This window comes from Ochlerotatus camptorhynchus, unplaced genomic scaffold, assembly GCF_037179485.1.
Source record: "Ochlerotatus camptorhynchus isolate MF236.1 unplaced genomic scaffold, CSIRO-AGI_Acam_v1.1 ptg000361l, whole genome shotgun sequence".
Classification (NCBI taxonomy): Eukaryota; Metazoa; Arthropoda; class Insecta; order Diptera; family Culicidae; genus Ochlerotatus; species Ochlerotatus camptorhynchus.
Genome location: NW_027040849.1, coordinates 322,470 through 340,163, shown reverse-complemented (window position 1 = coordinate 340,163; position 17,694 = coordinate 322,470). Strand labels below are relative to the sequence as shown.

General features: G+C 36.8%; 1 protein-coding gene across 7 annotated transcripts in view; it reads right to left on the bottom strand.

The window, feature by feature from the left end:
* Positions 1-17,694, bottom strand: part of Dg (Dystroglycan) — a 542,469-nt gene that overhangs the window by 302,921 nt on the left and 221,854 nt on the right. For 4 of the 7 annotated variants that reach the window (XM_065231770.1, XM_065231763.1, XM_065231768.1 and 1 more), the window contains exon 1: positions 15,915-17,152. The exons of 2 other annotated variants lie outside the window; for them this stretch is intronic. The gene's annotated coding sequence lies outside the window, so the exon portion shown is untranslated. Of the gene's footprint in view, positions 1-15,914; positions 17,153-17,694 lie in introns of those variants that run through there. One more of the 7 variants, XM_065231764.1, reaches the window with a different exon arrangement.

The window sequence follows — 17,694 nt, the reverse complement described above, 5'->3', positions numbered from 1 at the left end:
CGGATTATGTGTAGTAATAATACATAATTTTATATTAAACGAAACTTAAATTAACGAGGCCATTCTGGAGTCCAAGATGGCAGCCATCGGGGTCAGGGAAAGTCTCAAATACCCTACAATACGGGTATTTTCGGAACGATATTCGACGTTATTTTGGAATCCAATATGGCGGCCATCGGGTTTCAGAAAAAGTGTCAAATACCCTACAATTGGATTTTTTTTCGGAACGGGGATGCCGCGTAGATGCTGAAAATCGATATCCGACGCCATTTTGGGATTCAAGATAGTGGCCATTGGTGTTATTAAGTGTCAAATACCCTAAGATATGGTTGTTTTCGGAACGGTAACAACGCGTAGATGCCAAAAATCGATATACGACGCTATGTTGGAATCCTATATGGCGGCCATCAGGATTCAGAAAGTTTCATCCATCCTACAATATGGGTATTTTCGGAACGGGGATGCCGACAATCGAAATTCGACGCCATTTTGGAATCCAAGATGGTGGTCATCAAGTTTCATAAAATGTGTCAAATACCCTAAGATATGGGTATTTCGGAACGAGGACGACGCGTAGATGCTGAAAATCGATATTCGATGCCATTTGTAGGCAATTTGACACTTCTTTTGAAATCGGAAGCCATCATCTTGAATTTCAAGATGGCGTCGGATATCGATTTCTTTCTTCTAGATGTCAGCCCGATCCCAAAAAATTCACATAGATCGGTATTTGACAGTATTTCACAGTTTTTCTGAACCAAATCCGCCATCTTGGATTTAAAGACGGTGTGATATCCTTTTTTCGGCATTTACGTCTCATCCCCATTATGAAAATGACCATATTTTAGGATATTTGACGCTATTCCGCATATCGGAAGCCGCCGTCTTGGATTACAAGATGGCGCCGGATATCGATTTCCGGCTTCTAGACGTTACCCTGATTCTAAAAAAACCGTTTGTATGGGTATTTGATAGAATTTACAACTTTTTCTCAAACCGGAAGCCGCCATCATGGATTTCAAAATGGCGTCGGATATTGATTTCCAATCTCCAGAAGTCACCTCGATTCCAAAAATACCCATATTGATGGGACGGAATCAGCATTTCACATTTTTACCCTTCTTACAAAGAGGGGTATAGACATCACTTGAAAAACTGACCATCGATCCGAGGCCCGGAAGGCCGAGTGTCATATACCATTCGACTCAGCTCGACGAGATCGGAACATGTCTGTGTGTGTGTGTGTGTATGTGTGTATGTGTGTGTGTGTAACGAAATGAATGCGTTCACGTTTCTCAGCAACCGCTCAACCGATTTGGACAAACTCGGCGCCAAATAATAGGTCTTGGGGTCCCATTGAACGCTATTGACCGGTTCCGGAGATATGGCTGGAATAAGATCCGGTGAATATGGACCTTCACGCTGGATTTAACGGAAAACGTATCAAAACCATCATATACCATTCGAATCAGCTCGACGAGATCGGAACATGTCTGTGTGTGTGTGTGTACGTGTGTATGTGTGTATGTGTGTATGTGTGTGTATGTAACGAAATGAATGCGCTCACGTTTCTCAGCAACCGCTCAACCGATTTGGACAAACTCGGCGCCAAATGATAGGTCTTGGGGTCCCATTGAACGCTATTGAACGGTTTTGGAATCAGTGAACCGGTTCCGGATATATGGCCGGAATAATATCCGGTGAATATGGGCCTTCACGCTGGATTTAACGGAAAACGTATTAAAACCATCATGCGACACATCAAATTACTACAGAATTCAAAAATAAGATCAATGCAAGTCGTGTTAAGTGTTCCAGACCACATTGGACACACTTGAACATGTTCCGGGTACCCCGGGGAAGTTGCTTGAATATGAATTGAATTAAAACCCATTAAATCACATTAAAATACGATGATAAGGTGATTGGTAGCCTCACCAAATAGACTACACCCGGATATATTCCGGGTACCCCCAGGCAGTGGCGTAGCGTCACTGGATGACACGGGGGTGGGGGGCTTGGTCACTGATAATGACAATAAAATAAATAAACTTGAATAAGTAATAAGGGTCTGATCACACCATAGGTGGATAAATTCGGGTTTTTGAAATAGTAAGCCGCCAGTTGGATTTAAAAATGGCATCGGATATCGATTTCCGGCCTCTAGAGGCCATCCCGATTCCAAAAATACCTATATTGATGGGTATTTGACAGTATTTCCCACTTAATCTAAAATCGTAAGCCGCCATCATGGATTTCGAAATGGCGTCGCATATCAATTTTCGATCTGTAGACTTCAAACCGATTACAAAAATACTATTATTGATGTGTATTTGACTGTATTTAAATTTTTTCGTAAATTGGAAGCCGCCATCTTCGATTTCAAAATGGCGTCGGATATCGATTTTCATCCTCAAGACATCATCCCGATTCCCAAAATACCTTTATTGATAAGTATTTGACAACAATACCACCCACTTTTTCTTAAACTGGAAGCCGCCATCTTGGATTTCAAAATGGCGTCGCATATCAGTTTTTGATCTCTAGACGTCACCCCGATTAAAAAAAATGCCCGTATTGATGGGTAAACAAACCACCCGACAATGATTAATTTGACATCCACGTGCACAGATCTCACAAAAGGCATAAAAACTGCACGAATTTGGATCGAACAGCTTCGCTTCAATGCATGCAAAAGTAAGTTCATTTGACAATGAAAGAAGAAATGAACACGAGTCAAGCAGCATGAAAACTGATCGAAAGTGGTTCTTTTGATGTTGACGGGGATCTGCTCGAAGAGAAGACAGAATGAGTTTCAATTGAAAGTGATGGTTGACAGCTTCATCGTCACTTGACGATTTTCGATTGAAAGTGACTTTGTGGGGCCCTGGTTAGAGAGATGTTTATTTCACGAGATTGCAACCGTATAGGATGATGCTTCCTTCTGCAACGATATTTTAGAATACAAGGTCTTAAAAACTATGGTTAGTATATGGCAGAATTTACTTACTAGATGGTGCTAAAATGAAAATGATCAAGTTTCGTCATCTAAATAGTGTTATTTACTATGTATTTAACATAGTTTATAACGCTATTTACTGATCCTGCTCATATGGATGGTTCCCTTCTTCAGATTTTTTTTCAGATGGACAAGACCTATCTTAAGGAAAAGAGTTTATTTCTGAATTTGCTCACAAGGCGGTGCTAGTGTTACATTCATTTTGAATTGTTTGGTACAGACAACGTAAGTTTTTTTTGGCCCAGACGAAGGGGTTAATAAATGTTGTCACATGAATTGCGGAATTGATCGATTTTTTTTGCCAGTAAATTGAAGTGCCTATGACAGGGGTGGTAGGGATCACTGCTGTCAGAAATAGTGATTTTAGTGACAATGTTGAATGAAAAAGTGACCAAATAGTGACTTATAGTTGTAAAAATAGTGACTAAAAAGTGACCTAAGAGCAGGCACATCAAATAAATGTTTGATGTTTTAGAATTATTCAATTATTATCTCATCAACACGATATGAACCTTTAAAGCGAAAGATTCAATAGAAAGTGTATAACTATAATTGGTCACGGTGTCTACTAGCTTAAAAAATCTGGAAAACTGGGAATCCTCAGGAAATTGTTCGTTTGGAAGGCTCAAAGAATTTAAAAACATATTTTTTTAAAGAAAATAATAAATGGGTATTTAATACAACCATTTAATTTTTCTCGTTATTTTCATTCACACTTTGAACTTTAAAGATTCGCAGTCGATTAATCTTCAGTTACGAAAAAAAAAATACTAAAATGATTTTTTTTTTTGGGTTTTGGAACATGCATATTTACTAGAAAAATTAATTTGAACTATTTCTGGGCTTAAAAGCTATAATACTTCAAGAAATTTTCAAGAATCTTGAGTCAAATTCCGTTCACAGTTTTAAAGACTCGAGGAATTTTATTATAATTTCTAAGGACCTCATTCCAAGGGAGCTCTGGGAAAAAGTCATTCAGAAAAACATCAAATGCAATCTGCTATCGAGGTTGTTTCTTATGAATTTTAGATTTCATGTGAAGCCTTAGTTAGTTAAAAGTAAATAGTTGAGTTAAAAGTAAACTTTAATGAAAAATCTTAGGAATTTCTGAGGAGCACAACTCTTGTGAACTTCACCGGAAAATTCCAAGGCCATTTAGAGGATAATTTCATAAAGTTTGTGGGAAAAAATTAATCCGGAGCTCAAATTCTTGGACATTTTTTGAAAATATATAAAGGAGGATTACAATTAAATGTGAGAATAACCCCAGAACATCTTCAAAGGAATTCGGAAAATAAATTCAGGAGAGTTTTCCAAACAAATTATGAGAAGAAATCTAACCGAATTTCTGAGGAGTAATGTCAATGAATTTTTAGGAGACTTTCAATGTGAGTAAAATTCTAAGGGAAGGAGTGAGATTGAAAGGAAATCTGAAATAAATTCAATGAATACTCGGAGAATCTTTCCAAAGAATTTTTAATTGTGGGGAATTTCAAGGTAATTCTGAAGAAAACTGAAAGAAAATTTAATCCTGACGATAGATTCATCGAGATTTTGAGGAAATCTCCGTTGAACATGGAATGGACTATTTTGAGGTCTTCAGAACCACTTGAAAGTTCTCAATTTTTTCCTGAAGTTAATGAAACTCCCTTGAAGTTCTTTTGTAGTTTGATAAACTAGCCTGATGTTCACAATACTTCTCTTCAAATCCGGAACTTTATAGGGCTTCCTAAAGTTTCCTCAATTGTTTCAACGATCATGGATCTTCTTTAAAGGTTTAAAAATTCACTGAAGTTCTCTAAACTTCTTTAAAATTTATGTGACTTCTCTAATGTTGACGGAACTCCTCTGAGGTTCTCTGTTCTTTTTCTGAAATTCTCAAAACTTCTCTAAAGTGTTTGCAGTTCTCATCAAGCTTGTTGTACTGCGCTGAATTTAATTTGTTTAAGCTTCAATGAACTTCTGAACTTATGCGAAGACCTCAAACAACTTTTTAACGTCTCTGAAGTTATCTGAAAATCTGGGAACTGCTTTAAATTCCCCACTAATTTTCTGAAACTAATTTTTGGAGAATACTAAACTTCTTTCAAATGCTCCCGCATTTTGCTAATATTCATAAAATTTCCTGAAGTTCACGGATCTCATCTTAAGCTCCAGTCCTTCTGTGAAGTTTTCGAAGTTTTTTCTAAATTTCTGGAACTTTTGTGCTCCGCAATTTTCATGGAATTCGAACGAAATAATTTAAGATTTTCATTGAAGTTCTCAAGATTTTTCTGAAGTTCATAAAACTTCCCCACTAATTTAAAACTTCTTCAATAGTCTAGACTTTCCTGGTGCCAAGACGATTACTGAATTTCTTTAAATTTCTCTAGACTGCCCAGAACTTATCAGTATTTTTAAGAACCCACAACTTTACTGAAATCAAATAACTTGCCTTGAAGTTTCGAGAATGTTCCTTAAGCATTATAGCCATTATTAACACTCGCTTACTTTCTCTGAACTTATCTATGCTTACCTGAAGTTCTATAAATTTGATTAATAATCCAGCAAATTTTCTGATATATATATTCATAATTCCCTGGCGCTTCTGACGTTTAAGGATCATTCATAGAATTCTTGGAATACTCTATTATTCCACAGAACTCCTTGTAAGTCGCTGCAAATTTGCTTAAGTTAATGGGATTATTCTGAAGCTATCTGATCGTCCTCGAAGCACTCAGAACTTTAGTTCTCTGAAATTTCTTGAAGATATCGCTGCTTGCTAAAATTTCTCGCTTTTTTATGAATGGAACTTCGTTGATGTTCTCTAATCAACTTAGCTAAATTTTCGCATTTTTTTAAGTTCTTGAAATCTCAATGATACATCACCCTTAAAATACTCTCACGTTTTCCGGATGTTCATACAATTTCCAGAAGTTTTCTCTTTGCTGAAGTTTTCGGAAATTCACTGAGTTTTTCGAAACTTCTTTAGTTTTCAAATATTTCCTTGCACATCATGGAACTATTTTGAATTAATCTAAATTTACGATTATTGATTTTAAACTGCTCCAACACTCTGGACTATAGTTATGGGAATTGCTCTTAAGATCTGAAATTCCCCAAAGATCTCTAGATCTAGCTTTTCTGAGATGCTTAGAACTTCTTAAAAATGTGCACAATACCCCTCAAGTTTTCTAAATTTCTCAAGTTCGCTTAACAGCTGTGAACTTCTCTGAAATTCTAGGAACTTCATAAAAGTTCCTGAAAAGTCACGGATGCTAAAAGAACCGCTTTGAGGTTCTTACAGCTTCCAGTAAGTTTGCCATAGTTTCACCACTTATGTTCCTGCAGTTTGTTTAAAGAGCTTCACTGAAATTCTCAGCATTTCCTATCATTCCTCAGAACTACAAAGTTCCTACAATTGTTGTAAAGTTAATGGGACTGCATTGAAGATTTCTAATCTTTCATAAAGTTAATTATGAACTTGAAATAAATCATTTATTGTTTTACTTAATCCTGGCACTTTGAATCTTTTCAATATCTTGAACTTGTACGTATGGAATACGAAACTTCAACACATTGAATATTTTTAGATCTTGGACTTACTTGCTTGGAAAACTCAGGTAATTTTATCCAGAAAAATGAGTAGACATCCTGTGTATAGAGAAAGACGATTAAACGCCACAACGCAAAGAATAATCAATCTTGAAATAAATTCACGCTAAAAAAGTTGAAAATAGTGACTTATTACAAGAAAAAGTGACTTTAGTGACTTGGTTTTTAAAAAAGGAGACTTTTTAGTGACTGACTTGAAAAAAGTGCCCAAGTCACTAAAAAGTGACTCGCTACCAGCCCTGCTATAAAACCTAACCACAATCTAACCCTCCAACTGACGCCGTAAAGGAACTCCTTTGTTTGCAGCAACGAATTGATTGACTTCCTATCAACAAACTTTCACCTCCGCAGCAACATCACCGAAATAAAATTCAGCAAACAATTTCACCAACAATACAGCAAATACAGATCCCTCAGTTAACAATCATGCCTAATTGGATAACTTGTTTTGTGACTGGCTCATTATTTCCTCCCCTGGTCTTGTGGAACGCGCGTACAATCTAAATCAGAATTCCGGAACGCGGCCTTCCTTACCCCACTGCGAATCGACTTCCTCACTCGGAGCCAAACAATCAAAGGGTAAACAAAATGTACAAATTAACCAGCACAGTGAAGTGAAATCAGTGAAACTAGCATTTTAGACAGCTCTCAGATAATTGAGATCATTGAAACCAATCAATCTCCGGCGATGGAGAAAGAGCAGCAGCCAAAGTCAATCACATTCGCGAACGGCACATCAGAGTCCAAGCACAGCAATCAAGCATCGCGGGAGTGATTCCGTAAACTGGTTAACTGCAGCTCTGGGAAGACACTGGGCACTGTTTTAGTCACACAATTGACAGGCCTCTGAGCGGTCCGCCAGCATAGCAACGAGTGGATGAAAAAAAAAGAGTACCTTAGCAAGTACGACGAATCATAAAACTACACTCAACGAACGGAAGGTCCATGAAGAGAGCAAAATGTTGCGCACAAAAGCCCCGATTTCCAATGGCTCCTTCTGCTTGGACTGTCTGGTGGTATGGTGGCAACCCTTTCTGCTGCGTGAAATCGAAAGAGCTCAGGGGGTTTAAGTTTTGCGCGGTGATGTGCAGAGGAAGGGGCAGGGTTTTTTACTGAAAACACACCTTGAATTATCCTTTAAGTGCAGATTGAGATTCAGTTAGGCCTGTCATGGTGCTGACTTCATTAGTAACCTGGCTCCAAAAACCGTATTTTTTTTAATACAACTTATTGACCGCCGAATGTATCGATCTACATGCGCTCCTCTTATCAAAGCTGCCCACCAAAATGCCACTACAGATACAGGTTTGCCCTAATCCATACTAGACCTGCGCCCTTCATTGTTTAATGAAAAAGTTGTAAGACCTTTAATTAGAAGATCAGAGAACTTCGGGGCAGTTTGAAAAACTTTAGTCAGTTCCAAGAACATCAGAAAGAATATGGGATCTTTCGAAAAGTTTTGAAAAATTCAGGACGATTCTAATAACTTCAGAAAAATTGTAGGAACTTCCAGATGTTCTAAGAACACAGAAGAAGGAAGTCGAGATACATTCATAGAAGTTAAGAGAACTTTAGGAAAGTATCGTTAAATTCTGAGCTTAAAGAAATTTTAAGAACTGGATGGTAGTTCCATTAACTGCTGGCAAATGTCGAGAACCTTCCATCAGTTTTTTTAAACTTCATGGATGTTCCAAAAACTTCATGGTACTTCTCAGGATTTCAGGGTAGTTCCAATAACTTCAAGAATTTCAAGAACTTCCGGAATCATTTATCATTTTTAAGGGTATGTTCGATGGCTTCAGTGTATTTACATGGATTTCAGAAAAAAATATCGCGATCTTCAACCAAGATCATAGAGTTTCAAGACAGTTTCATTAACTTCCGGAAAATTTTAAGAACCTTACAGAAGTTGCCAAAGTCTCAAAAATGCTTATACATCTTTAGGGAAGTTACCGTGAATAATAGTACAACTGCAGAAACTTCAGGGATGATCCGAGCATTTCGAGTAAATTTAGATAACTTTAGGGCATTTCCATTAATTTCAACAAAATAGTGCAGAGTGTCCCTGAAAAAGTCCAGAGAATTTCTGAGAAACTCAGAAAACTTTAGAAAAAAATTCGTGAATTTTATAGAACTTTCGATAAATTCAGCCCAGAGAACTTGAAGGAAGTTAAGACTTCTTTAGCGCATTAAATAAAAATGGACAGTTAAGTTTATATCAGGACAATTCCAGAAACATCTTCAGGAGAACTACATGAACTTCAGTGCCGTCCTATATATTTCAGGAAAATAGCACTTCTGGAAAACATTGCAAACTTTAGGAAAGCTATGAGCAGGATTGATGGAGCCTCACTCGCGAGTTTGAAATGAGCCGGGCGCAGCATTTTTCTGAGGAGTAGAATGCCTACTGCCAAATCATTCCGCTGAACTTCAGAGCTTGTGAGCGAAGGGGGATAAAATGAGAGTGAGGTTTGCTGCCATTCATGTTCATGTTTTCTATCACACGCTCTTCATCCGGATCGGACGCGTTGCGGCAAAGTGGCAGCTAAATCTATTATCTAACTGTCAAATTTACGTCAACGCAACGCAAACGGATCTAATCTGGGTGGCCCTTTACTCTCACTCTAGGTGAACTCTGAGCTTCTGCGTCGAACAAAAAAGTCATCCGGAATCTCGAAAAGCGCACCTCACATCAAATCATCCTCTCACTGAAGTTCACTCTCCCTCTCTTTCGAGGAGTTTTTGTTTCCTTCTTCCATATTCCTGCCGCCACTCACTCGATGTGAGGGCTGGCTAAACTCGCAGGACAAGAGTGTTTTAAATCCTCCAGTGAGTTTGAGGAGTTTCAGCAAGCCTGGCTATGAGAAATTAAGAGTGGTTCAATCAGCTTTAGAGAAATTCTGGGAACACAGTCCTGGTCCACACTTCAAGAAGTTTTGTGAACTTCAGGGATATCCAGAGAACTTCAAATAAGTCCAGAGAACTTGAGGGAAGTTGTGGAATCTTTAAAGAAGTTTCGGTTACTTCAGGGAATCTGCTCGTTCCAAGGTATGAAAGAAAATTTCAACAGTTCAGGTAAGTTTCACGAACAAGCAGCGGGCATATTATGGAAGTTCCAAGAACTTCTGGAAAACATTGTGAAATTTAGGGAAGCTATGAGAAATTAAGAGTGGTTTAATCAGCGTTAGAGAAATTCTGCGAGCACTGCCCTGGTCCACACGTCAAGAAATTTTGAGAACTTAAGGGATAACAAGAGAACTTCAAATAAGTCCAGAGAACTTGAGGGAAGCTGTGGAATCTTTAAAGAAGTTTCAGTTACTTCAGGGAATCTTAATCATTAGGGCTGTTTCAATAACTATAATTAAATTCTAAGGACATCAGGAATGTCCAGACATTCGATGAAGTTTGAAGATCTGCCAGCTTAATGTCCGATAAATTCAGGGCAGTTGCATAACTTTAGTAAAACTTCAAGAACCTTTTAGACAGAGGCGTCACGTGCCTCAATTTTTAACCTGTGCACCAAGCTTTGTTCGTTATAGTTTACCACCACATATTAGTTTTTGTTTTATTTTTTAATGCTCCATGAATTCGAGGGACATATTATCCATTAGTATATTAATCACTACCTAACGTAACATTTGAAGGGCCTATCATCTTGTATAAACAAAACTTGTATGGCCCTTTTCCCGCTAACCGAAGTAGGAGGAATTGCAAAACCTAATTAATTCAAGTTGAACATTACATTAGGTCCCAAGTAATATTGATCGATTCTCTTCGTCGACTTTCTATTCCGTTAATAACTTGAGCACATGCTTTTAGAAGTAAAGGAAATTTTTTTGAAGTCCAATGAAGTCGAGAAAAGTTTGGAAACTACAGAAATAATTCAAAAATATCACTGAAGGAAATTTAAACATCTTAAGGACTGTCCTTAACTTCAAGGCAGTACCACGAACGTCTGGAGAAATGCGAGATCCTCAAGAAAGTTCTGAGACCTTCACACACTCTCAAGGCAGTTGCACTAGCTCCTAGTCAATTACAGGAACTTCAGGAAAGCAGGGAATTTCCAAAAACGATAGCTTTAGAAAAAATCTGAATATAAAAGGAAGTTAAATGCACATTTAGAAAGGCGAGAACATTTAAGGGGAAGTTCCAGGGCTGGTAGCGATTAATGCTGTCAAAAATAGTGATTTTAGTGACCATGTTGAAGAAATAAGTGACCAAATAGTGACTTATAGTTGTAAAAAAGTGACTAAAAGTGACCTAAGGGAAGAAAATAAGTCGTTCTGATGACATACCAAATAAATGCTTGATGTTTTAGATTTATTCAATTAGAATCTCATAAACACTTAAATGTGTAGGAACCTTTAGAGCGAAAGATTCAATAGAAAGTGTATGACTAAGCCTCCAAGTGTCTACTACCTGGAGAAACCTGAAAAAACGGGAATTCTCAGGGAATTTCATTTCTACTGAAAATACCTGAAAGTCTCAGGGAATATCATCAGTACTCAGGAAATTTAATATTATTTTACTAAGTATATTCCAAAGAAAAAAATGCATTTAAAAATAAAAACGTTCAATATTCCTAGTTAATTTCATTCACACATTTGAAATCGGAGCAAAAGTCCTCGTAATTGTAAGGTGAATACTTAGGGGTGAAGAGGATGCTTAAAGGAGGATTACAGTTAAATCTGAGAATAATTCCAAAGAATTTCGGAAAATAATTACCGGAGAGATTGCCAAACAAATTAAGGTGAGAAATCTAAGGAATTTGTGAGGAGAAATGAAAATTAATTTTTAGAGGATTTCAATGTAAGTAGTATTCCAAGGGAAGGAGAGAGATTAAAAAATAAATCTGAAATGAATTCAATGAAAATTCTTAGAATCTTTCCATAGGATTTCTTAAGTGTTTTAGAAATAGTTACCATATTAAAACAAATGAAATTCGTAATCCTCTCAACCTTTTTCCATCCTTAAATTGTAAAACTCCCTAACCTCGAGACGACCGCGAGCAATCGGTTAAACCCCTTAACTCTAGTTTTAAGATTCTTATTGTAGAAGAAAAAGAATACATCGGCTCTGTAAAGTTTATTCGACTGAGCCTGTACAAATAAACGAATTAACAAAAAAAAAAAAAAAAATAGGATTTCTTACTGAAGAGAATTTTAAAATTAAACGAAGATTCGATTCGGAGGATAGTTGCGAGAAGTATTCTAACTATAGTCTTGTGATATTTTTTAGAGAATTCAGAGAAGCGTTCCAAGTGAATTTCTGAAATAATTTCATGAGAGTTTCGATAGAATACAAGTGAATGATTAGGAGAACTCCGAGCGAATTTTCATGAGAAATCTCCGTTGAATATGTAATGGACTATTCTTAGGTCTTCAGAACAACTTGATAGTTCCCAAAACATTCCTGAAGTTAATGAAACTGCCTTGAAGTTCTTTTGTAGTTTGAGAAACTAGCCTGAAGCTCGCAATACTTCTCATCATTGTTTTTAACTTCTCGGACTTCCTAAAGTTTCCACAACTCTCCTAACGATCATCAATCTTCTCTAAAGCTTTAACAATTCACTGAATTTCTCGAATCTTTTTTAAAATTTATGCTTGTCTGGAATATCTCTGCTCTGAGGATATCTGTTCTTTCATGAAGTTTTGTTGTCGAGATTTTTAGCGCGATCAATATATTTCTTGAAGTTCTCGAACCTTGCAGTTCTCATGAAGCTTGTTGTACTACCCTGAATTTAATAGAACTTTTCAAAAAATGTTCAAGCTTCCGTGAACTTCTGGACTTATGTGAAAACTAATGGAACTGAACTCCCCTGAAATTCCCCTTGTTTTTAAGCTTTACTAAACTTATTTGAAATGCTCCTGGAATGTCCATATAAGTTCCTGAAGTTCTCGGATCTTCCTTTAGGCTCCATAGACTTTTATGAAGTTCTAGAATTGTTTCTGAAGATCTCTGTACTTCTGTGAAGTTTTCGAAGTTGTTCTGAAATTTAAGGAATTTCTTTTAGCTCCCGCAACGAAATAATTAATATAGTTCTATGATTTACACTGAAGTTCTCAAGATTTATAGATTTTCGAAACTAATTCATAGCTTCTTCAATAGTCTAGAGTTTCTTGATGTTTTTAAAACAGCACAAAATATTTCTCAATTTCCTTAAAATTTACTAGACTGCCCTGAATATCTTAGTATTTTTTTTAAAAGAACCCCTGGAATTGATTGAATTGCCTTTAAGTTATACAATTTTCCAGTTTTATAAAGTTTATAAACGCTCACGGAACTTTTCCTTAAATCATTAATTTTCCCTGGAAAGTCCACCTCTGAAATTTTCTATGTCTACCTGAATTTCTCGAAATTGATCAAATGTTCGGGTCAATTATCTGATGTATATATACATATTTATAATTCCCTGAATCTTCCAAAGTTTTCAGAACAACCGTAGTATTCTCGGAATATCCCATAATTTCAAGGAGCTCCTTGTAAGTCGCAGCAAATTTGCTTAAATTAATGGGATTTTTGTGATGTTATCTGATCGATCTCGAAGTGCTCGAAACTTCACTGAATATAACGAAACAAAAAAAAAAATTTCGAAATTTCTTTGAAGTTCTCTGGAATTTATTGAAAATACCGGTACTTGCTAAAAGTTCTAGATTTTTTTATTTATGGAACTTCGTTGATGTTCTTTAATGAACTAAGCTAAATTTTCGAAATTTTTGAGTTCTTGAAATTTCCATGATATAACATCCTTGAAAAAATCTAGCATTATCCGGATGCTCATATAATTTTTATTACATTCCAGAAATTTTCTGAGAAATTCTTTAAGGTTTCTGTAATTTCCTTGAATTTTTTTAACTGCCCTTTAATTCTATGATCTGTCTTGATGTTCTCGGATCTTCTCTAAAGCTCTCAATTCTAATGAAGATCTCGGGTCTGCTTTAAAATAAATGGAATTCTCATGAACACCTTTAAACTTCAATGGAATTCTCTGGATTTCTGTGAAGGTCCTGAAATATTTCTGAAGTTTTCATAAATTTTCTGAAGGTTTCTGTACTGAATCTCTCGGAACATTTAAAGGATTCTTGATTTTATTTCAGCACATAATGGAATTATCCTGAATTTGTCTGAACTCACGCTTTTAGATTTTTAAACCAATTCAATAGTCTAGGCTAAAATTTCGGAGACTTCCGGGCTGGAATTCCCCAAAGATCTCTAGATCTAGTTTTTCTGAGATAAATAGAACTTCTTAAAAGTTTCCACAATTTTGCTAGTACGTAACTTCGATACATTAAACATGTTGTGATCTTAGACTTACTAAAATAAAGTAAAACTGTTACTTTAAAACTGATTGTCATGTCTTAAAAACGTTTGCATTAATTGTTGCAATCATATGTTTAACGCATTTTATAAATAGTCCGGCAAAGTTATAGAAAAACCTGGAAAACTTAAGGAACTTTATTTAGCCAAATAAGTGGACACCCTGTAGATAGAAAAGACTATTAAACGTAAAAAAAAAAACTCTATACAAGGTCGTCAACTTCGAATAAGGTGATCCAAGGGACGTTTCTCAGTGGAACTGACAGCTAGAAATCAGAGTGAGTGAGTGATCTGGTGTTAATGAACCAGAAATTAATATGAGAATAAACTGCCAGTTCTACTGTGATCTGTCAAAAGTTCTTGGTAAAAATTCAGCTGATCGCAACTGACTCGTGGACAGTTAGAACAAAATTAAGGCCTATGGAAAAATTAGAACAAAATGTAGGCCTATCCTACGCACTGCAAGAAGAATGATCAATCTTGAAATAAATTAACGTTAAAAAAAGTTTAAAATAGTGACTGATTACAAGAAAAAGTGACTTTAGTGACTTGGCCTTAAAAAAGGAGACTTTTTAGTGACTTGCATGAAAAAAGTGACCAAGTCACTAAAAAGTGACTCGCTACCAGCCCTGGAATTCGAATGTGAATAGCGATCATCAATTCCACGACGCTTATTAATCGATATATCTATTTGTCAATGGCATTGCCTTCGTCTCGATCTACCTTTGTACCAACTCTTAAAATATAGGCAAATATCAAAATATTACTTGTCAATTATGACATGGGTTGATACCTGGTGAACTAGTAAATACATCTTTAAAATTTCATAATGGCCTTACAAATGTCGCCCTAAAATTAAATGATTAATTACTCTCGCATCCAGCACGTCATTCGTAGTCAGTTTTTTGACGTAATAAGTTGATTGAGTGTGTGGTGGAAGATTCTTTTGATTATATCATAATGCACTCATGGTCTGTTGATTTTTTTTATCAAATGTTGCGTCAACTTTGCATCATAATAACTATGTATAATGATTCTGAACCATAACAAAATACCATGATAACTCTTACGTGCTCTTTTCAGTATAGTGGGCAGTGACAATCAACTTTACAAAAGTGTCAAGACTTATGAACTACACACTAAAGTTCAAATAATTACAAATTTTATATCCCTGTTCATTGAAAGTTATATCAATTTCAATTGAACTTTTGACTTCCATTCCACTCATGCACAGGGCTGTCAAATGTCATTTCCAATGAAAGATCTCACGCGATATTTACAGAGATACTTCTGTCACTATCTATGGGATGAGAAAACGATGATAGAGATTTTCTTCAAAATCTCATCGAATTTTTCGTCATGACAGAACGTGACAGTGTTGTGATCATCGTTATTATTAGCTCATTTAAAGCTAGTAAAGTTACTTGTACCGAGGAAATCTTAATAATATCTTCACTCTACTGATTACATACGGTTGTTTGCTTAAATTCATCTTAATCAGTTAGAAATGTTGATGTCAAAACCGCATAAGAATTATTCTCATGAGTGCTTGATCAATGAAAAATGACAAGAAAGCTAATGATAGGTAGTTTCGTCTCATGATAGGGAGAGGACCAGTTTTCTCATTGTCACATGACGGCCTTGATATTTACCGGCTCTGCTCATGCATGTTAAACTCATGTAAAATTAATGCTGTCAACTAATGCCAGAAAATACATCAATGTGCTCCATGTGAATTTACAAAGCTTTTGCTGTGAAGTTCTGAATTTTAACCATCGCGTAAAAACTACACTCGCCTAATTTTCAGCTATAGTTGGAATAAACATCATCATTGTATACAAGCTTTAGTAGTGTATTAGTAGTGAGTTCGTTAAATCACAACCATGATTCTCCCTTCCATGCAAGTCTGCATACGCTACTGAATCCCACCAATACTCGATGGAAGGTATTTCATTAACCCTTCCGATTTCTGCTTCTCGTTTACCTTTTGTATGTTGATGTTACTGCTGTTGCTGCTGCTGCTGCTATTATTGCCAATAAACGATGCTTTAAAAAAGCCAGTATTCGTCGATATCAATGCAATATGCTGTCGAGACCGAGGCTGCCCGGCTGGTCAAACAGATGAAAGTGCAAATCAACCTCATGGGGTTGGTATATTAATCCAGCTGAAATTGAGATGGGCGTTGAAAATTAATCCAAGGCACGGAGCCAGCTGCCCTTCTAAATGCCGATTAAAATCGGCTTTTCGTTCACTAGCACTTGATTTCAAAAACTGCACAATCAACATGAGCTGCACACTGAGTACACTTTTCGTTACGATTGTTGCTTTTTTTTTACTTATAGATTGATGGTGTAATATTATTTTAGCACACGTTGTTATTTTTATCTTCTTTATCGAATGCTGAATCAGCACTACCACTTACAGAAAGTTTGATGATTGCTGGCCAAGCTGAAAAATTCAAGAAATTTTAATTAAACCTTGCCGCACACTGGCACTCGATTCACCTAGCTTCGTGTTTTTCTTCTATTCTTCCGATTATTCTACTCTTCAACTCGCACGTATAGAATTTATTCTTCTTCCTTCCAGGCTTGTCGATATCACCTTGCGGCTTTAATTCATCCCACGAATACACTTTTCTTCCTTCGAGCCAAACTAACAGCACTTTTTGTGCTCACTTTACCCTCTGTCGTTATGCTTTGCACAGAATCTGAATCCCCTCTGAATCCACTGCGTGTAAGGTAAACACACAATACAGGAAGAATCCTGCTTCCGCGAAATTCGACAACCGCTCTGGGCTCTCCGGGGTGCCCGAAAAGAACGCAGAGAAGAATAATCCCAAACGCACACCCGCTCAATCCAACAGAGCACACCTTCCGGCACCGTTCCACAAAGCACTATGGGAGGACAGTCCCTGTGGTAATTGAACCGCTACAATCCTGGTCGAGAAGCAAAGCTAGACTTCCAGCAGAAAAGAACCGGTCCCAGCAGAGGGTTACTGACTAGCCGACTGATGATGACTGAACTGAACTCTCTCTCTCTTGCACACTTGAATACACACCATCGCAGTCGCGAGATGATGATGACAAGAAGTCCCAACCGTGCACGCACTACTCTCTCTTTCCACACTCCCTATTGACGCTCTACTCCCGATCCCGAAGTAACACCGGCCAGAGCTAGGTAAAGTACAATCCGAAAGCCGGATTCAACAACCGTACCGACTGCAGGCGACGGACAAACTGAGCGATGAGTAATCGAGAACACACCTTCGATTGCCGGATTGAGTCACCGAACCAAAGCAGCCCTCACTCACTCTCTCAAGAGGATATAGAATCGCGCTCACGCTGTTTCTGCTCACGAGTAGCTAACAAATCGGAGGAGTTAGAGTGAAGTGCTGCCAAGGAAATGTAAGATTCTCTTACAGTTTTTGTATAAGAATCAAGCAGAGCATTAATTTTTTAACTTTACTTTTGTTTCATTTTAATTATAATGATTTATTAGAAAATCCAAACGAACAAAGCATGAACAATGTCAGAGGTATTTTCGTCATTGACTAATGAATGGCCGTTTAATCTTGTGATAATGATAATATCAATTTTGTGATTTATTGAGTCCATATAGCATCGAAGCGACGCAAATATAAACCAAAATAGAGGATCCATTTTCTCTCAGAGCTGAATCGACCATTTATAGAGAGTGGAGAATGAGTGAAGAAGAAAATGTAACACAATCAAATGTGAGAACTCGCGCACATGAATGAAAATGC